Source organism: Bidens hawaiensis, unplaced genomic scaffold (assembly GCF_021521415.1).
Source record: "Bidens hawaiensis isolate Kalapana, Puna unplaced genomic scaffold, B.hawaiensis_p1.1 tig00041626_1, whole genome shotgun sequence".
Taxonomy (NCBI): domain Eukaryota; kingdom Viridiplantae; phylum Streptophyta; class Magnoliopsida; order Asterales; family Asteraceae; genus Bidens; species Bidens hawaiensis.
In genome coordinates, this window is record NW_027497357.1 from 134,026 (window position 1) to 148,510 (window position 14,485).

At 37.8% G+C, this 14,485-nt stretch overlaps 1 non-coding gene across 1 annotated transcript; it reads left to right on the forward strand.

Annotated features, from left to right (window-relative positions):
• The first annotated feature begins 2,353 nt into the window (after nt 1–2,353).
• On the forward strand, nt 2,354–2,424 carry TRNAC-ACA (transfer RNA cysteine (anticodon ACA)). The gene has a single exon. It is a non-coding gene; the product is annotated as a tRNA-Cys (tRNA).
• Nucleotides 2,425–14,485: the final 12,061 nt, after the last annotated feature.

A 14,485-nucleotide genomic window follows, 5' to 3' on the forward strand; every position in this document is an offset into this window, starting at 1 on the left:
ATAAGTCCTTTAAAGCTTATAAATCCAAGGACCTCCAAAAATTGGAGTTTTGTCCCTTTTAGCATTAGCATTTTTTTTGAACAAATCGCAAAACAAATAAGTGATATTGCATGGAATGTTATTGTTAATGTGATATAAGGCTTATAAATCCCTCAAGCTCACGACCCCTTCGCTTTTACCATGTTGAGTAACAATGTGGCTCAATAAGCGATGAATGTATTGAATGAGTGGGTTGCGTAGAGCTGTGCTTTTGGAGCTGCTCGGCTGGTATTCCTCATCCCCATAACTCAATTGTTCCCAAGTTTGATGTCTAGTGTTACCAGGTGCTGCTGATTCTTGATCATCTTTGTCAGAGAATGTTGTTTCATCCTCATAACACATTGAAATATCAATTTCCTCAGTAGTATTGATTCCCTTCTCAATCCCAAGATGAGTAACCAAGGTTTGAGGCCACACACCCCCGATTCAGAACTGAACACCTTCTGGATCCAACATATACAAATCTTGTGTTTTCATTGAGAATGAAGCAAGAAACTCTTTAGTCAGTTCAGTTATGGCACTTCCTTTACAACTGAACACCAGGGCCCACGGGCCCTTCACAAGACTGTTATAACGTTCTAACTGGTTGTTCTCTTAACGTGTCGGTGCATGCATCGAAGTTAGGTGTTGGCATTCGTTCGACCATATATCCAAGTCTATGTTGAGCAATTTGAGCACGATATGTTTGCTCAGGAAAGACAAGAAATGTATGGACATCTTCCCCAAATTCAACCATCCTACAAAAAAAAACAAATTAGCCAAACAAGTACTGAAATAAAATGAAAATCTGGATCAGTGAGGCAGGCACGCCCCCGTGTCTGGCGAGACACACCCCGTGCTGCTATGTTTTGACTGGTTTTGTCACAAGTTGACCTGCAGCTCACCATGGGGGCGTGTTTTGATGAAGCACAGCCCGTGTTTTTTGTCTAGTCTGCAACAATTCGAGGATCGAACTTGCGTGTCAACCCGTTCTATGAAACTATCACCTCGTGTCCAGATTGTAGGGTATTTGTTGTTGGAACCCCGTAAATGAGTGGTTTTCTTTCAAAACCCATCAAATCCATGAACTAATCGGGTCATATAATCAATTTAATATTTAGTATCAAAACAAAACCCTAGATTGCAACGATTAGGTGGTAAATAATGAGTGTTTTTTTAACGATTCATTCAAACATGGATTATAGATATGGATCTAGGGTTTAGTTCTAACCCGATTTTGAAATGAGCTGGTAAAATTGGACCTTAGATTGATGAAAGAACAAGAAATTAGCTTACCTTTTGAATTGAATCGAAGGAATGAAATGGAGATTGATGAAATTAGGGTTTGTTCGCAGGTTTTCGCAAGAGGGACGGAGTCATTTGTGTTTTTTGAAAAGGTGAAAACTAATTTTGATAAAAACGAGAAATCTGTGTTGTGGCTTCGGGCATGACCCCGTGTTTTGAGAAACACACCCCCGTGCTGTAGTTTGTAGAATGGGGTTTTTCAAATTTTAAACAATTTTTTTCTAATTGAACCCTATTGTAACGACTAGGTATAGTTCAAATGATTATAGGTATGTTAAAACACATAAGAACACTAAGTTTTCATTTAAACAAATATTACACACATATATAATTCGTAAAAATTACAAACAACACACAAGTATGCTACCCGAAACAAGGCTCTCACATCTAACTACCTAGAACTTATACCTAAAAACCTCCACTTTCGAACATGTCCTAACTGTGAGGTGGAGCATTCTTGATTTCCAAAATTTCAGTTATTTTTGGGTCAAGTTTCCCGATTTCTCGATTTAGGTAGTCGAGTTTGAAATTGATTTCATTGTTGCGACTTTTGGTAGCGTAGAAACTCTCAAATCTTAGTAGTTCCACATTGTTGGTGAGCTCTAACAAGCGTGCTTCCTCTTGTAGGTTGCTCTCAACTTGTTATCTAACGGCCTCTTGAAGTCTTTCGATTTCTTGCTCTAGTGAAACCGCTCTCATGTTTGAATTTCCTCACGGGGTGCCACTCCATTCATCTGCTATCTATTTGGAAGTGTTTTGGTAGGTGTTATTGGAACAGTGAAATGAAATTTCAATATATAGATGATAAAAGTGTGAGACACGACCACGTGTTTGGCCATACAAGGCCCCGTGCTTGTGAAGGAATAAATGTTTTTGATTCAGAGAATTGTACAGTTTCATCGCAGATTATGCTAAAGATTCCAGGGTTACCACGGACCCGTGCCTTATAAAGCACGACCCGGTGACGGAGTTTCTGAATTTTATCATGACGCGAGAGCGAGTAAAAATTTCTCCTATTGTGTATCGTTTTGGCGGCATGGCCGAGTGGTAAGGCGGGGGACTACAAATCCTTTTTCCCCTGTTCAAATCCGGGTGCCGCCTCATCAGCAAACGAATCGGAATCTCTTGTATGTTCTGCTGATATAACTAAACCTAATTTTAACCAGCCAGAACAAAATAAGGGGACTGTTAATACATAATACTTGGTTGATTCTAAACATCCGTTCAGGGGATTTTGTAAAAGATTGGAAATCATAAATATTTGGATCCAAAATGAAAAAAGATTTTATTTTAATGGTCGAACAAGACTTCCCGATTCCTTTCTACTACTAATCTAATGTCTACTTATTTGGTGTTGATTGGAGATAATTTAACTACCGGTTGGGGGAAGTTCTTTCTATTTCTATACTTTATCTACATATATAGACTTGCGAGAATCTCTGAGTGTTCAGGCATTCAATCACTATTAGATTGAGATGGATAATTTGTTTTTGAAGAACTTTAAGAATTAAAGGAAACATAGATTAAGTTCTAAAATGACTTTTCATTAATTAAACAAGGGTCCTAATGTTATAGAATTTTTGTCTAATGCAAGGTCTAGTGGGCTTATTATGTCATTTGTATGTTAGATAGGAGCTAAACTGTTATGATTAGAAAGATGTAAAGTGAACCGTATAAGTCATGTAGCGTATAAGCTTATACGGTCACAACAACTTTCCCGTAGCGCTCATTTCGAATTTCGACTTCATAACCTCCTCAAAATCTTTGCACAGAATATCATTTGTTGACCCAAAGATGATATCGTCAACATAGACCTAGACTATTAGCAAATGAACATCCACTTCCTTTGTGAAGAGTGTACAATCAATGGTGCCACGAACAAAGCCATTGATATATTTTGTTTGACTTGCAGTCCTAAGAAAAATTTCAACTCTTCCATTGCGCTCATTTTGAATTTCGACTTCATAACCTCCTCAAAATCTTTGAACAGAACATCATTCGTTGACCCAAAAATGATATCGTCTACATAGACCTGGACTCTCAGCAAATGACCAGCCACTTCCTTTGTGAAGAGTGTTCAATTAATGTGCCACGAACAAAGCCATTGTCTAATAGATGTTAAGACAACATGTCATACCAAGCTCTCGGGGCATGATGTAGACCATAAATGTCACACCCCAATCTACGGCGGAAATGTCGGGGCGTGGACTGATTGTCACAGCTCACAAGGTTACTATAATGCAACATTATAAGATTCAATATCTATTTAATAATTTCAAATAAAACAATTATTCATTACAATATCTCAAAACAAACACAAATCAAAATCACAAAGTTAATTGTCTCATTGAATTTCTTCTAGCATAAGTCAATAAACGATCATCTAACTTCAACTACATCATACGATGACCTGCATATGCGTTGAAAATAAAATAGTTTTGTCAACACAAGGTTAAATGAGTAAAACACCAGATTTTCAAGATTATATATAATAATAAATAAGATAGCAAACTGTGTCAAGTGAGATAAGCAATTTAACCATAGCATATAAACAAATCAATCAAACCATAAAGAAATGGTTAAACCGCTGCCATGCGAATGGACATTGGTTACCAAAAATAAGGTGTAAGTGAAACCATTGTCAATGCGTCGGACGCCGGCCACTACGATGGTCGTGTGATCATACTAGACTGAGATTATGTTGAACCTCTCCGAATGCGGAAGAATATAAAGCAAGTAAACACACAAACAAGTAAGGTATAAATTGTTAAAAACAAGTAACAACAGTTGCAAGTTGAGTAATATATAGTAATAAAATAAATAGAACGCATATGTCCTCAAAACGGTTAAAAATGAGTTAAAAGAGGGAGTGAGATACTCACCTGATCGGATGAACGAAATATAAATGAGAATGATGAGAGCAAGGTAAACCCCTTCAGAATATATCGTCAAGGATTCCTAGTTAAATAGTATTAATATGAATTAATTAATAATGAGACAACATATATAATGAATTAAGATTTGATGTGAATTGAGTAAGGTTTGGGATTGGAATGTTTATTAATTGATCGATGGATTTCTTCAGTAATTATTATTGTAAAGATTAATATTATTGTTTGTCATACATTTAAAAGATAATTAATTATTATTATTTATAAAATACTATTGATTATTCTTGATAAATATAAAATCCATTAACTTAAATAGCTTTAAAGAATTAAGATATACGATATGCTTACAATAATAAATATTTAAATAAATATATAATTAAATATACAAGTTAAAGAAAATAATTTGATAAATATAACTTGATACATACTTATAATTATCCGAACGAACAAATAATTAATTATGTACATAATATGTATTAAGATCTTAAATAAATATTTTGTTTAAATCTTTTAACGAAAATCTAAACTTAATATATATAACTAATACGTCGAATATAATATTTGTTTACAGAATGATATATATATATATATATATATATATATATATATATATATATATAGGATTGTTAAGTATTTAACCTTAGATGTGAAACCCCCTAAACTACGTAGTTTTGAGTCAAATACATTAAAAGTTAATTTAGTTTATTATATATTTTTTCTCCCATTTAATTTATCATCCCCAATTTGTCATGTATACCTCAGTACCCCATTACCGATCGATTCTTCTTGTACCACTAATCAAATAATCAATCTTATGAGATAGTAATTGTTCTTGAATCTAAGTTTCTTAAAATCTATTGCAAATTTGTAATTCTCGAGTTTCGCTTTCCACCTGTGATGGGATCTTTAACTTGCTTTTTCTTGTTTTCTTTCTTACTTTCTTAATTTATGTAAAGCAATTTCGATGGTACATATGATGATCAAACCATAGCAAATGGATCACCAATATGTGCTTTCAAGTATAACTGAAGAAGAAAATTGCTTCATTTATGTAAAGAAATTTCTTAATTTGAGGCGGGAAATGATTTTTTATTAAATCTATTTGATGAGTTGTCATGTATAATTGAAGAAGAAAATTGCTTTCAAGTTTATCATTATGTGATCTACGATTGGTGAAATTTGATATTTAATCATGAGATTAGCTTGTGTAATGTGAATATGTAAAAGGTAGATGGGGTTCTGTGACGTTGGAATGAGAAACTGATAGAAAGAAGAAATGAGTTTAATAAATAAAATTCATATTTTAATTAATTTGAATCAAAATTATGAAGTTTTGGTGTTTCGCATCTAAGATTAGATGTTTAACAACCCCATATTCACTTTCCCATATATATATATATATATATAAGAATTTGGTAAGAACGATTAACGACGAGAAACATCAATAATGATCTTCGGGTTAATAAAGCAAGTTCCTTTTATTATTAATATATCTATAGTACATACATATATATATTTATATGCATATATATACACACACACGTAAATGAAAGCTTTTAACGAGGTTTTTACAAAAACACGTAACTTTAAGAATCCGTTTAAATAAAATGTGTTTATTTTATGTTTAATAATAATAATAATAATAATAATAATAATAATAATTTAATAACTATAAAAACCATTAAAATAACAAAAAGAAAATAAAATATCCAGATCGCGTCCAGTGGGGCTCGAACTAGAGCCCCAGGCCAGTTCACATAACTAATCACCCACACACACAACCACTAGACCAAGTCTGTTTGTTGGTTAAAGAATTAGAACTATAATTTAAATAAAGAAACTATTGAAATCCCCAAAACCCAAAGAACCTTGATTCAGATTTTGATTAATCTGTTACACTTTAGTCTAATTAACCTCAGGGTTAATGATGAGTGATGACAAACGATTGTGTTACATGTATTTATTACCTGATTAGAGGATGAACTGATGGTTATCAGTGGGTTGAAGATAACGGCCAAACAACGAACAAGATTAGATACTTGCAGCCGATATAACCTAATTGTTTATGGGGTTTTAGGTCACGACTAGTTAACGGTGGTTTCTACAGCTTTTTACTTTAAATATAATGATCGCTATGGTTAAAATCCCAATTTCAATTAATGACGACCTAATTATAATCGAAATACGAATAATAACGATGTTGTTGCTTAATTGGTAGAGTCGGTTAGGCCGCATATAATTACAGATCAAGATTCCCATATAATTTTCAAGTTAGACGCGAGAATTACGGTTCAAGCTAATTAAACAGGTTATCGGGCTTTAGTTTCTGGGTTATGAATACGGGTCTGGATCAGGGAACCGGGTTTGGATCTGGATCCTGGTTATTATTATATATATTATTTAACCAAAATTGCAAAAAGGCCCCTTAACTTTATAGATGGGTCCAATGAGAGCTAAAACTAAGGTTTAGGGTAAGAAGTGTATATCAATGAAAGTTATTAACATGTATTAAATAATTATAATAAACAATTTATAATTAATAATAATAACTTAAAAATTGCGATGTGTTATTGATTAATATTTACCCGAAAAAAAAACGGGTTGGGTAACGAATTTAAAATATGGAGAATCCGAGTTGTTACAGTCTCCCCTATATTAGGGAATTTCGTCCCGAAATTAGAGAAAACTAGGCAACACCGTTAAATTTTTGAGGAAAATAAGATTATAATTATAATTTAAAAATTTATCATAACACAGAACTTTAAATAGTTAGAACAACGCTCCAAATGAAAATCCGATAAGGGTAATTATATATATGATGTACCAGCGGCGTATCCACCATGTCCTTATCTTCTCTACATTTGTACGTTATCCCCACTACTTTCAATTCTATATTATGACACACAATTGCACGCATTATAATTTTCATGCGAGGACTTCGATAATTATGTAGGCCTCCATAATTACCTAGATTGTCGGATGTTCCCCATAACTTGTCCCATCATGTGGGTTACAAAACATTTGATAGACATGATTTTTAAAGAAAAAAAATAAGAATTTTTAATATATTTTGGTTATAAACAAAAGATAGCTATTGTGTTAAATATTGCTAAAAATGAGTTAAAGTTTTGAAGTATTTTAATAAAATATTAAAATTTCATAACATGAAAGGCCCCGTTACTAGTAGCCCTACTTTGGTGTTGGATTTACTCATAAACGCAGTTCTAAATATCAGAGTTAATTAAAATATTCGCGGAACTTTAAAAACATCCGAACCATTACATTCCATAACCATAATTCTTGTCTTATCGAGCATTCAAATTATTTAAACATAAAACATTGTCTTTTGAAATAGCATAACATTTCTAGAGTGCCAGCTTCTTCAAGATCATGCCATGTGCTTCCCCTCATGCAAGCTGCCTCGTTCTACTCACCTGCGTGCATACTAAAAGTCAGCTACGTTGAGTGAGTTCTAGTTAATCATACAACATACAATCTGTTCTCATACTTGCACACGTGCCCGAAGGGGTGTACATTAATCATACTTACTCTTCATATATAACTATCCATCCTATTTAATGACCCTTTCGCCCTATAACCTCACAAATATTATAAGGGTCTGGTCCCTAACATCACAGATATTATAAAGGGTCTGGTCCCCAACATCACAGATATTATTAGGGTCTGGTCCCTACCATCACAGATATTATTAGGGTCTGGTCCCTACCATCACAGATATTATTAGGGTCTGGTCCCTACCATCACAGATGTTATAAGGGTCTGGTCCCTTTTTTTCGTGCAACTGTTCCTTACCTGTTCTTACATGCTTTTCATGATAATAAATGCAATCTTCGAAGAGCGTTCACGTACCATCAACATATCATACATACATTATGCAAACATCACATATACCCATACATACACGTTATCTTACATCATACATATCAATCATATCTCTAACTACCACCTGACGATACATGCAATATCCGAAGATCGTTCACGCACCGTCAAGCAATCATCATACATAACATAATCACATAAGGCATACACTTATCACTTAGGATAAATGTATTAACACTCATATCAAGTATTCACACAGCCCCGAAAACATAACAAGGAAATGAGGCTAGAAACTCACCTGAATGCAGTTACATTCACCGTTAATCGTAATCCCTTTCTTGAGCTGTGCACACCTAACTGTATAATATTCACATGTATCAATTAACTATTACAACTCATATCGTATTTCTATCTTTATATAACCCGCAACGAACGGGGGTCCTGGGGCAGCGCCCCTGGCAGCGGGGTTCTAGGGGCGGCAGCCCCTAGCAAGGTCCAAGGGGCAGAGCCCCTGGCTGGGGTTAAACTGCCAGGTCAGCTTGGAAAAATTTTATTTCCATTAACTGTCTTAACACATTTTCCACTAGGATTTTAATTTATTTTTTAATTCGTTAACTCATTCCCCATAACGATTTAAGTCTGATTCGTAATCCTATTCGCTACCGAACTTAACTTAAGCGAACTTAGGGTTCAGCGAAATTATGGCTCACGAACTTAGAGTCCAGCGAACATAGGGTTCAGCGAACTTAGAGTCCAGCGAACATAGGGTTCAGCGAACTTATGGCTCGGCGAACTTAGACTCCAGTGAACATACACACGGTGCGAACTTATCTAGCGAAGTTATCAGCAACATCGACGGGATTTAAGTTTCGACCCGTAATCATTTCTGTTTCAATCACGCGAACCTTGGGGGCTCGTTAATCAATCCCGTAAACACTCCTAAGGTCATTTTCGGATGAGACTCGGCTCGAAAACATATAAAGTTTGGACCTTTTTGATTAAAAAAGTTTTATACTATGTCTAAGGATTATCTTTAAACGAGCCGCGCCTATTGCAGGTCCTGTAAGTTCGTTTTAGCCTTAAGTTTACAACTTTACGTTTCCTTTATACTCGATCTATTCTCGTTCTAAGTTTCAAGGTTAAACGTTTATAAAAACGTAAACTTTAAGGTGAAAGACATACCTTTACATGTCCGTTTGATCTTGGTTAACTTGTTTAGGAACTCTAGATCTTGTATAAGACTCGAATAACAAAGATCGAATCACAACCGACGTTTACTCACTCTCGGATCTTGCTCGTCTCTCTCTCGGCCGTATATGGGGTGTAGGATGTGTGTGTTTTTGAGTGTGTAGAAAAATATGGAAAGATGGAATGAGGATTAGGTTTTTAGGGTGGTTTAAGGGGATATTTATATCCCTTAAAGCCCATGGACCTAAGGCCCATTCCTTTTAATCCATCTTAATTAGTCCAAGTCCATGATCTTTTCCATATTAGATGCTAGTTAATATTATTTAACACACGATAATTTAACGCAACTTTCTTTATTTATTATTAGAATATTTAGGATATTACAAGTCTTCCCTCCTTAAAGAGATTTCGTCCCCGAAACCTAACTATTACTTAAACAAATTAGGGTAAAACTTGCGCATCTCATCCTCAGCTTCCCAAGTGGCATCTGATCCCTTGCGATGCTTCCATATTACTTTTACCAAAGGTATAACCTTGTGACGAAGCTGCTTCTCCTTGCGATCAACAATCTCTATCGGTTGCTCGTTGTAGTTTAGTTGTTCATCAACCTCGATGTCCATTAATGGCACGTGAGACTTGTCATCAGCCAGACACTTCCTTAGATGAGAAACATAAAAGGTTGAATGAATTCCTTCTAACTCATCGGGTAAATCCAGCTTATAAGCTACTTCACCCACACGATCTAAGATTTTAAATGGTCCGATGTACCTCTGACTCAACTTACCTCTCTTTCTAAAACGAATAATTCCCCTCCAAGGCGAGACCTTGAGCATCACATTGTCACCAACGTTAAACTCAATCGGTCGTCGCCTCTTGTCAGCATACGACTTCTGTCTGTCTTTAGCGGCTTTCATTCTTGCTTTGATCTGATCAAACTTTGAAGATGTTTCTTGAACCACTTCTAAACTTCCCATCTCCTTCTGACCAATCTCTCCCCAACATACCGGGGTTCTACATCGTCTACCGTAAAGCATCTCAAACGTTGGCATACCAATACTTGAATGGTAGCTGTTGTTATTGGAGAACTCTGCTAGATGCAGGTGATCGTCCCAACTTCCACCAAAGTCTAAAACACAAGCACGTAGCATATCCTCAAGGGTTTGGATTGTCCTTTCCGACTGCCCATCTGTTTGAGGATGATACGCCGTACTGATATTCAATCTCGTTCCCATAGCTTCATGGAACTTCTTCCAAAACCTCACAGTAAACCGAGTATCTCTATCAGACATGATCGATAACGGCACTCCATGTTTAGATACAACCTCTTTAATGAACAAACTTGCTAACGTTTCTGATAAGATGGCCTCTCGTATAAGCAGAAAGTGAGCACTCTTGGTCAAACGGTCCACAATCACCCAAATGCTATCATGATGCTTAGCTGTACGAGGTAGCTTAGTTATGAAATCCATGGTGATGTGTTCCTACTTCCATTCAGGTATCTCCAAAGGTTTCATCTTCCCATAAGGCTTCTAATGTTCGGCCTTGACTTATAAACAAGTTAAGCACTTACTGACATAATCTACTACATCATTCTTCATTCCAGGCCACCAGTAATCTCTTTTCAAATCTTGATACATCTTTGTAGCTCCAGGATGAATCGAGTATCTTGATTTATAAGCTTCATCTAAGATTCGACCTCTGAGTTCTCCATGGTGTGGAATCCACATACGGTCAAATCTAGTCTTAACTCCATCAGTGTTTTCCATCAACTCATCTTGCTGACCATAAATCCTTTCTTTCTTAACTAACCCTTCATCTGCTAGCACCTCTGACTGTACCTTGACAATCTCTTCAAAGAGACTTGAGTTCATAATCAGCTGGTATGACTTCACTGTCCCAAGGACTTCCTCATTCTTATGACTCAACGCGTCAGCGACCACATTAGCTTTACCAGGGTAGTACTTAGTGTCGCAGTCGTAATCTTTTATCAATTCTAACCACCTTCTCTGCCTCATGTTCAATTCTTTCTTCTCGAAGAAGTACTTTAAACTCTTATGATCTATGTAAATGGTACACTTAGTACCATACAGATAATGTCTCCATATCTTTAAGGCATGCACTACTGCTGCTAGTTCTAAATCATTCGTCGGATAAGTACTCTCATGGACTTTCAACTGTCTAGACGCGTAAGCTATCACCTTCTCTCGTTGCATCAACACGCAATCTAACCCACGATGCGAAGCATCCGTACAAACAACCAAATCCTCGTCACCATCGGGTAAAGAAAGGATTGGAGCTTGCGTGAGTCTCTTCTTTAACTCCTGAAAAGCTTCTTCTTGAAACATACCCCAACTGAATACTATCGACTTTCGGGTCATACTGGTCAACGGTTCGGCTATCTTGGAGAAACCTTCGATGAATCTCCTATAGTACCCAGCTAACCCTAGGAAGATTCGTATATCAGTCGTATACTGCGGAGTCTTCCAATTCGTTATCGCTTCAATCTTAGTTGGGTCCACCATAATCCCTTCCGGATTAATCACGTGACCTAGGAATTGCACTTCCCGTAACCAGAACGCGGATTTCGAAAACTTAGCATACAACTTCTCTTTCTTTAGAGTCTCTAATACCTCTCTAAAATGCTCAGCATGATCAGTCTCGTTCTTTGAGTAAATCAGTATATCATCGATGAAGACGATAACTAACTTATCCAGCATCTGCCGACACACCCTATTCATCATGTCCATAAATACTGCAGGAGCATTCGTTAGGCCGAATGACATCACGAGGAACTCGTAGTGTCCGTACCGAGTCCGGAACGCTGTTTTAGGGATGTACGCCTCTTTCACCTTCAACTGATGATAGCCTGATCTGAGATCTATTCGTGAGAACCAACTTGAACCTTGCAGTTGGTCAAATAGATCATCGATCCTTGGCAAAGGATATCTATTCTTTACCGTAAGCTTATTCAGCTCGCGATAATCTATGCACATTCTCATGCTCCCATACTTCTTCTTAAAAAATACCACTGGTGCGCCCCACGGGGAAACACTTGGTCTAATGAAACCATTGTCGAAGAGTTCTTGCAGTTGGGACATCAGTTCTTTCATTTCGGACGGCGATAGACGGTAAGGCGCTTTCGCGACGGGCTGGGCTCCTGGTACTTAATCTATCTGGAATTCTATCTCTCGCTCCGGTGGAAACCCCCGGAAGATCCTCAGGGAATACTTCTGGGTAGTCGCGCACGATTGGAACATCTTTAATTTCTTTCGTCTCGGCCGTAGCGTTGACAACATACGCCAGGTAAGCACCGCACCCTCGCCTTAACAGTCCCTCGGCTTTTATCATCGAAATGACGTTAAGCCCAGAACTTTCCTTATCCCAATAAACCGTCACCGCACTACCATCCAAGGACTTTAACCTTATTATCCTACTCTTAAATACTATCTGAGCTTCATACTCAGATAACCAATCCATTCCCAAAACCACATCGAACCCTCCTAAGGTCATAACATACAAAGTAACAGGGAACTCATGTCCCACTAACTCTATCTTACAGTCCTTAACCATTCTCACTACTTTAACCGAAGTGTCGCTAGCGGTTTCTACTATAAAAGTTTCAGACACTCGGCAACCTTTCATTTTAGCTAATTTACTAAATGGTGTAGCTACGAAACTTTTGTTCGCACCAGAATCAAATAATACAGAAGCGGATATACCGTTTACTAGAAACGTACCTGTGACGACATCTGGAATCTGCTTGGCTTGTTCCTGGGTTAACATGTAGGCTCTAGTTCTCGGCCTTGCTTGGTCAGCATCTTTCTTCCCACTACCTCCAGCCTCACCATCGGTGCACTCTCTCGCAATGTGGCCTGTCTTGCCACATTTGTAACATGCTGGCTTCGCACTGCACTCATTGGCATAATGCCCTACCTTCCCACACTTATAACACGCAATAGACCCCATCCTGCATTCTCCACCGTTAGTCTTGCTACATTTGTTACAAACATCAGAACTCCTACTCCACTTACACACACCACCATGCATCTTTCTGCAGGTCTTACACGATCTCTTTTCCCACACCTTCTGCTTCTTATCCTTGGAGTTCCATAACTGAGTACCAGGTCGTTTAACAGGAGCGGCCCACTTCTTGTCCTTCTTCTTTTCCCCCACAACAACATCATCCGCAGCCAGGTCCTCATAAACCATCTCTGCGAGTTCAACAGCAGAGTCAAAAGTAGCAGGTTTATTTGCCCTGACTAGCATGCGGACTTTCTGTGGCAATCCCCTCACATAACACTTGATTCTCTTAGCCTCAGTGTTGACCATATCGGGAACCAACCTAGACATTCAGTTGAACTCGGTGGTGTACTCACGATTTGTCATCGTCCCTGCTTTCAAGTTCAGGAACTTCATCTCCGCCCTCTCAACCTCGTCGTCAGCACAAAATTTCTTCATAACCAGCTCCTTCAGATCCTCCCACTTCAAAGCCTTTTTTCTTCCGGGCTCTTTCTTTGCTCAACCGCTTCCCACCAATACATCGCCTCATCTTCAAATGATTGGGTGGCGTAACCGACAGCTTTGTCAGGGAGACACTCGCTGATTCGGATAATTTTATCCATAGCGGTTATCCATTAGAGAGTAGCGATTGCATCTCCCAAACCAGTCAGCTTCGGCGGGTCACATCCCTTGAAGGACTTATAGTTGCACCCACCTCGGCCTCTCTTCCTATCACCAGCTTTCACAGACCTAACTCCACTCGAGGCCTCCCTCTCTTCTTCCTCATTTCTCTCACCATCACCACCTACCCCTCCAGCAGTTCTTTCGCGGCTTCCAGCAGACCCTCCCGGAGTAATATTCTTCACAGCAGTGGCTACAGCTTGAACAATAGCTGCCTGAATTCAGGGATCTAGTTTAACCCCTTCGTTGTTGACCGGTCCTTCTCCAGCTACACTCCCTTCATCTCTGGTGTTGGAAGTTGTCTCAACCAAAGGTCGCCGGTCATGAAGAGGCCTGCCACGTCGTCCAGTGCGAACTCCCGCTCCCACATTTCCTCCCGTTCCAGCCATCGTATTCTTAAAAGGGAAAACACAAACATCATCACTCAAGGAACTATTTAGTACAAGGATAGTAAGGCTAACGGGTAATAATAGTGGCCAACTGTGATTAGCTGATCACGTTACTTTCCGTGTCCTATACACTTCCCTTTATGAGTCTATTTGTGTTGGTTCTACTTAAACAAT